Below are 6,232 nucleotides of genomic sequence, written 5' to 3'. Positions count from 1 at the left end.
GCCACGGGGCTCCTTAGTGTGGCCTACGTGGATCTGGTGGCTTCTTGGTGCAGAAATGAAGGACTAGGAGCTCAATCTGGCATCAGTTGTTTTCTTTATTTCATACCTGCATTTCACACATGGGCACCGAGGTAAAGTCAGTCTCTGGCATGAAAGAAACTCCTCGACAGTGATCCTCATGGCTCTGAGGATTACCCATAATACAGTAACCAAAATAAAATAATTGAAAATTACAGTGATCGTATAGTGGATTTGGTTTGCATCAACGGAACAACCAGTGAGTGTCCTTTTTAAAGAAAGTAACACAATTAATTAAAATGCTCTGAAAAATAAAATAAAATGCTGACATTTAATTTACTAGATGCCATTTTTATATTTTAGCTTATACGAACTGCATCTTGGAACAATGCAAAAACATTAACCATATCTATACAAAACTATTAATATAAAATTGCCTTATATTAGCCATCTGCTACAGAGATTTAGTAAAACATACCTGCATTTCACACATGGGCACCGAGGTAAAGTCAGTCTCTGGCATGAAAGAAACTCCTGCAAGGAGGAGCCATAATGTTAATGTGTGGGAAATTCCCGCCACACTTTCTCACGAACTAAACATTTCTATAACGCAACAAAAACAATATAATAGCAAAGCTAACATAACATGGACTAAACATATTTCAATAATATGCAAAAACGAAAACCATAAACATATTTTATAAATAATATTTCTTCATCACATCGCAGAGACACGTTACCTCGACAGTGATCCTCATGGCTCTGAGGATTACCCATAATACCCCGCTCTTTCTAGGGTGAATGCAATACCCCGTTTTACCAGCAGATGGTGCATTTTAGCAGGATTTAACCTGAACCATTTTAACTATGTTACATACACCCCCTGTAAATTCTGCTAAAATGGGGTTGTATCAAACAAGTACACACAGCACTAAAATAAAAGTGCAATAAAAAGAGCACATAGTAGTCACATCAGTTCAAAACTATCCATGAGGAATAATGTTAGCAAAAGTGCGGCCATTACTCTTACCAACACAGACCCAAAAGATGCCATTTACACCTTTTGACATACAACCATTGCTCTACAAAGCAGTCACTGAGGAAAAAAAAACAAAACAAAAAAACTTTGAAACAACACAAATCTACCCTGCAAACATGGTCCTTACAAAGGAAAACAGAGAGTCCACAGTTGACATTGAATCATCCACAACCTGTTCATTCATTTCACATATAAGTCTGGCTGGAGGCTTAACAGGCCTACCCGACCTAGTGCAAAGCCGAGACGGCTGAGTGCAAACAACATCAGTCGCAGGCAAGTCCAGTTTTGTATCAGTACCATGTTCAGCTGAAAGATCATGCTGAATGGGCTCAGAGAGGACAGCTGCAGTTGTAAGGTTGGAAACTGGTTCAGGAGAGTCTGACAGTGCAACAGGTCCAGGGAGATCAGGTTCAGGCAAATCCTTGGTCACATCACTTGAGGTAGGACACACAATGTCCACTGAGGAACCACGTACTGGAATGTCAGAAGCACAGTCAGGGTGATTTACAACTTCATCCATACAACTATTGTCCTCCATTTGCAAAAGCCAGTTCACAGTTTTAGTTTCATTGTCCTGTACTTCATCAGGCACAATAGGGTCAGAGAGTCCACTTCCCGCTGTGGAAGGGCAAGAGGAATGGTCTGCAACAGCAGAAACGGCAGCAGCAGTGAGAAAGTTGACAGGAAGTAGAAGATTTCTGTGGAGAACCTTTGTCCTTGATGTGACAGGATCTTTGATGCAATACACATTTATATCAGGCTTCACAGACACCACTTCGTATACTGTTGATTCCCATTTGTCTGCAATTTTCCTCTTCCCTCGCTCACCACGATTAGCAACCAAAACTCTGTCACCCACATCGAGAGGAGAACCTTTAGCTTTGCGGTTGTAGTACATTGCTTGGTGGGCTTGTTCAGATGAACTGTTTTGTTGAGCAATGCGGGCAGCCACAGAGAGGTCATGTTTGAGGCGGGAGACAAACTCATGATGGTCTACAACTGGGCCATTTGACAGAGCGTGCTGGAAAACCACATCAATGGGCAGGCGCGGGATCCTGCCGAACATAAGGAAAAACGGTGCAAACCCAGTTGTTTCATGCTCAGTGCAATTGTAGCAGAATGTTAGCATTCGGAGCATCTGAGGCCATCTTGACTTGGACTGGGGAGGAAGTGCTCGTATCATGTTACCTAAGGTTCTGTTGTAACGTTCAACAATGCCATTCCCCATCGGGTGGTACGGTGTGGTGTGAGATTTCTGTATGCCAGCCATGTCCAGCAGTTCTTTGATGAGAAGACTTTCAAAATTTGCTCCTTGATCTGAATGAATGCGTTTAGGAAAGCCATATATGCAAAAGAAGTCATCCCACAGACGACGAGCAACTTGTTTGGCTGACTGATTTTTGCATGGAAACGCATGTGCCATCTTGGAAAAGTGGTCTGTTACAACTAGAACATCGACACAGCGCCTATCTGAGAGCTCAGCTGTCCAAAAGTCAATACAGACCAGTTCCATTGGCTCAGAGGTGTGAATACTTTCAAGGGGAGCTCTGTCATTAGGTTCTGGAGTTTTACCAACCACACATCGAAAACAGCACTTCACATGGTTAATGATGTCACGTTCCATCCCAATCCAAAAGAATCTCTGTCTGGCGAGAGACAGAGTGCGGGCCTGGCCCTGATGACCAGCTGAGTCATGCACCCCTTGGAGGACCTTGGCTTTTAAAGAGTCAGGGACAATAAACTGTTGAGTTGTCATGTTCATTTGTTTGTCTTTTTTAACTCTGTACATCAGGCCATCTTTAATGACAAGCTTAGGCCAATGTCTCAGCAGGTTTAGAACACCAGGTGACTCACTTGCGCGTTCACGTCTGGTGGGTCTCCTGTGACGCTGCATATAATAGAAAAGTCGGCCCAACACACCATCCTGACCTTGTAAATTAGCAAGTTCACTCTTTGGCATCAAGGCAGATTGATCAATGTCACTGAGTTGCAAGACAGCTGGATCAGTGGCTCTTGCCTGACTGAAACCTCCAGACTCATGTGCCTCAAGAACAGCTGACACATCTTGTGACGTTAATGTCTGGGGAGTCGGTGAGGGAACCTCAGCATTGTCATCCGTGCTCTCAACAACCAGCTGACAGTTGTTCGTACAACGAAACGCATCTTGGACCGTTTTGTCCATCATACCGTTCACCTGGTTAAGCAGTGCGGTATATGGTTCAGTTACGATGCGATGGCTCATGCATGACTGAACAAATGGTTCTCTACTCAAGGCATCAGCGACAACATTTTTGCTACCAGGAACATAATTCAGATCGAAACTATAGGCAGCGAGCCTGGAAACCCACCGTTGTTCACACGCATCTAACCTTGGCTTGGTTAGTATGTATGTTAATGGGTTGTTGTCTGTCCAGACTGTGAAATGACGCCCTTTTAGCCAGTGGCTAAACTTGTCGCATATTGCCCATTTAAGAGCAAGAAATTCCAAGCGATGTGCTGGATAGTTTAGCTGTGAGCGTGAGAGAGTCCTACTGGCAAAAGCCACTGGTCTAGCCACCCTTCCATCAGGGGGAAGCTGTGACAAAACAGCTCCAATGCCATCAAAAGAGGCATCAACCGCAAGGATGAATGGAGCATTAAAATCCGGATGAGCCAAGGTAACACTACTTATCAAATTGTTTTTCAAAGTTTTAAATGCTTCCTTGCACTCGTCAGTCCAGTCAGATGGGGACAGTTTAACCTGACCCTTTTTGAATTTGGGTTTGTTGCCTCGCCCTTTTTTGTTTGTCGCTCCAGGCTCAGCTACAAGGCCAAAGAGTGGTTTGGCTTTGACAGAGCACTTCCCAATAAAGTGATGATAATAAAGGACCATCCCAAGAAAGGATCTAATTTTCCTGGCACATGGTGTCTCACCATCAGGCTCCATGAGATCAGTTTCCTGTACCTCACTGATAGCCTCAACTTTACTAGGATCAGTGCTTACACCGTCCTCACTTATCACATGACCCAAAAATTTCACTGACCTACGAAGGAAGTGACACTTTTTTGGAGACAGTTTTAAGTTATTTGCAGCCAGACGAGAGAAAACCATCTGGAGCCGATCAAGCGCAACCTGTTCAGATGGGGCAAAGACCATCAGGTCATCCAAATAACATAGCAAACTAGTGAAATTTTGGTCCCCAAAAATAGACATCATCATTCGCATGAAAGTTGCAGGGCTATTGGTCAAGCCTTGAGGCATCCTATTGTACTCATGCAGGCCAAATGGAGATGAAAAGGCAGTAAACCTTTTGTCATCCTCGTGTAGCCTCACATTATAGAACCCTGAAGTCAGGTCCATGGTGGAAAAGAATACATTCCCACCAAGTGCAGCGAGGGCATCTGTTTGATGAGGCAATGGATGCGCATCTTTAACGGTTCGCGCATTCAGCCATCTGAAATCATTGCAGATGCGGAGGTCTCCATTAGGCTTAACAACCAGAACCAAAGGAGAGGCGTATTCGCTTTGTGATTTACGAATAATTCCTAACTCCTCCATTTCACTCAGAGCAGTGCGCAGTTTTTCATAATGGCAGGGCGGAACACGCCTGTATGGTAGTCTAAAGGGTTTGTCATCCACAAGTCGTATTCTGTGCACAAAATCTGTAGCATCCCCACAGTCCATTTTATGCCGAGAAAAGATGTATTCATACTGCTGAATGACTTGCAATAACTTATTTTTCCACTCAAGGGAGACTTCACAGGATGAGAGGTCCAAGTCCTGGAGTCCAATGTCACTCAGAATATGAGACATCTCCTTGTCAGATACTGGTGTCCTTACAGGGTCTTTGGTGTACTGTGTGTTGGATTGGATGAGCTCAGGCTTGGCGAAGTCCTGTACAGAAACACAAGTGGACACATCGGCAACTTTTGCATTTCTTCTCAGAGTGAGAGGTTTTTCAGTTGGATTTACAATCTTGACAGGAACACACCCGTCACCATACAATGACGCCACAACTCTCCCCACTAGGATTTGTCTGGGTCGGCACTTGGACTGAGTTGGTTCAATGATGACTGAACATCCAACTAAAGAAACATCAGATGTAGGCAGTTTGGCCCAAACTAAATGTTCAGTTAGGGGCTGGAGAGTTACAGACCTTTTGAGTTTGGCTGTGCCCACTTTGATGGGTTTCATGTCTGGGTCACAGGATATTGAGTCTGACAGCAGAGACATTAAACAGGGCAAATTGTCTTTGTGAATGCCTCTCTGAGAGGAACAATCAGTTGTCCCATCAAAAGAGGTTTTCATTCGTGAAATCAGCCATCTGATAGCATTACTGCCCAATATCATTTCATCAGTTTGGCCTGGAACTACTAAAACAGGGATTATGACATTAAGGTCAAAAACTGTCAGAGTGAGTTCATACAATGCAGAAGGTGTGACGACATGACCTCCACATCCAACAATAACAAAATCAGCAGCTGGTTTCTTATCCAGGTTTGTGAGACAGTTTGAAAGTTTTGCTTCAGCCTCCTCACTTATGGTGCATGCCATTGATCCACTATCAACCAAGGCTTTGAGAGAATGCTTCCCTCCAACAGTCACATCTGTGTAGAACAAGCTGTCAGTCTTTGAAAGTCTCTGAGGGGCTTGCACAATTAGTGTCTTTTGTGGTGGGACTTTGCTGCTGTAATTAATGTACAGTGTCTCACAGTCATCATCAGAAGAATCCAAGGTGGGAGTGTCATTAAGATGATCTGCGCTGTCCTCCCCTCCACGCAGATCTTTCAGTTTTCCTGCTGGTTGTGGGAAGGCAGCTGCTCTCTCCGACGGCAGTTTCGACTTGAATGGCCAGGAAGATGGCAGAAGAAGCACAGATTATTCTGGCGGCAGTGTGTACGAGCAGTGTGAGAATTATCATTACACACAGAACATGGTATGTCGTTCAGTCCTTTAATACTCGGCAAACGGTTGTTAACAGGTTGCCTTCTGCTGGACTGGGAGTTGCCTTGGGCTTGAAGTAGGACTTTCTCCAACATGCTAATCAGCCTGTCCATAGTGGAATTGTCTGGGGCTACACATTGTTGCAGTTCCTGCTTCTGAACAGATGTGGAAGTTGTGCAGTCCACCTCCGCACGGTTCACACTGATTCTGCTTTCTTTCCGAGCAGACCGCAGTCCCTTTTCCATATGATA

The 6,232-nt window shown here is 44.3% G+C and overlaps 1 long non-coding RNA gene across 1 annotated transcript; it reads right to left on the bottom strand.

Annotated features, from left to right (window-relative positions):
* Positions 1–491: 491 nt before the first annotated feature.
* On the bottom strand, positions 492–1,336 carry LOC116726788 (uncharacterized). The gene is made up of 2 exons (XR_004340659.1): positions 759–1,336; positions 492–552 (listed from the first exon to the last, which is right to left on the bottom strand). It is a non-coding gene; the product is annotated as an uncharacterized LOC116726788 (long non-coding RNA).
* Between the last annotated feature and the right edge of the window lie 4,896 nt (positions 1,337–6,232).

This window comes from Xiphophorus hellerii, chromosome 10, assembly GCF_003331165.1.
Source record: "Xiphophorus hellerii strain 12219 chromosome 10, Xiphophorus_hellerii-4.1, whole genome shotgun sequence".
NCBI lineage: Eukaryota > Metazoa > Chordata > Actinopteri > Cyprinodontiformes > Poeciliidae > Xiphophorus > Xiphophorus hellerii.
This window is presented reverse-complemented; position numbering and strand designations above follow the sequence as displayed.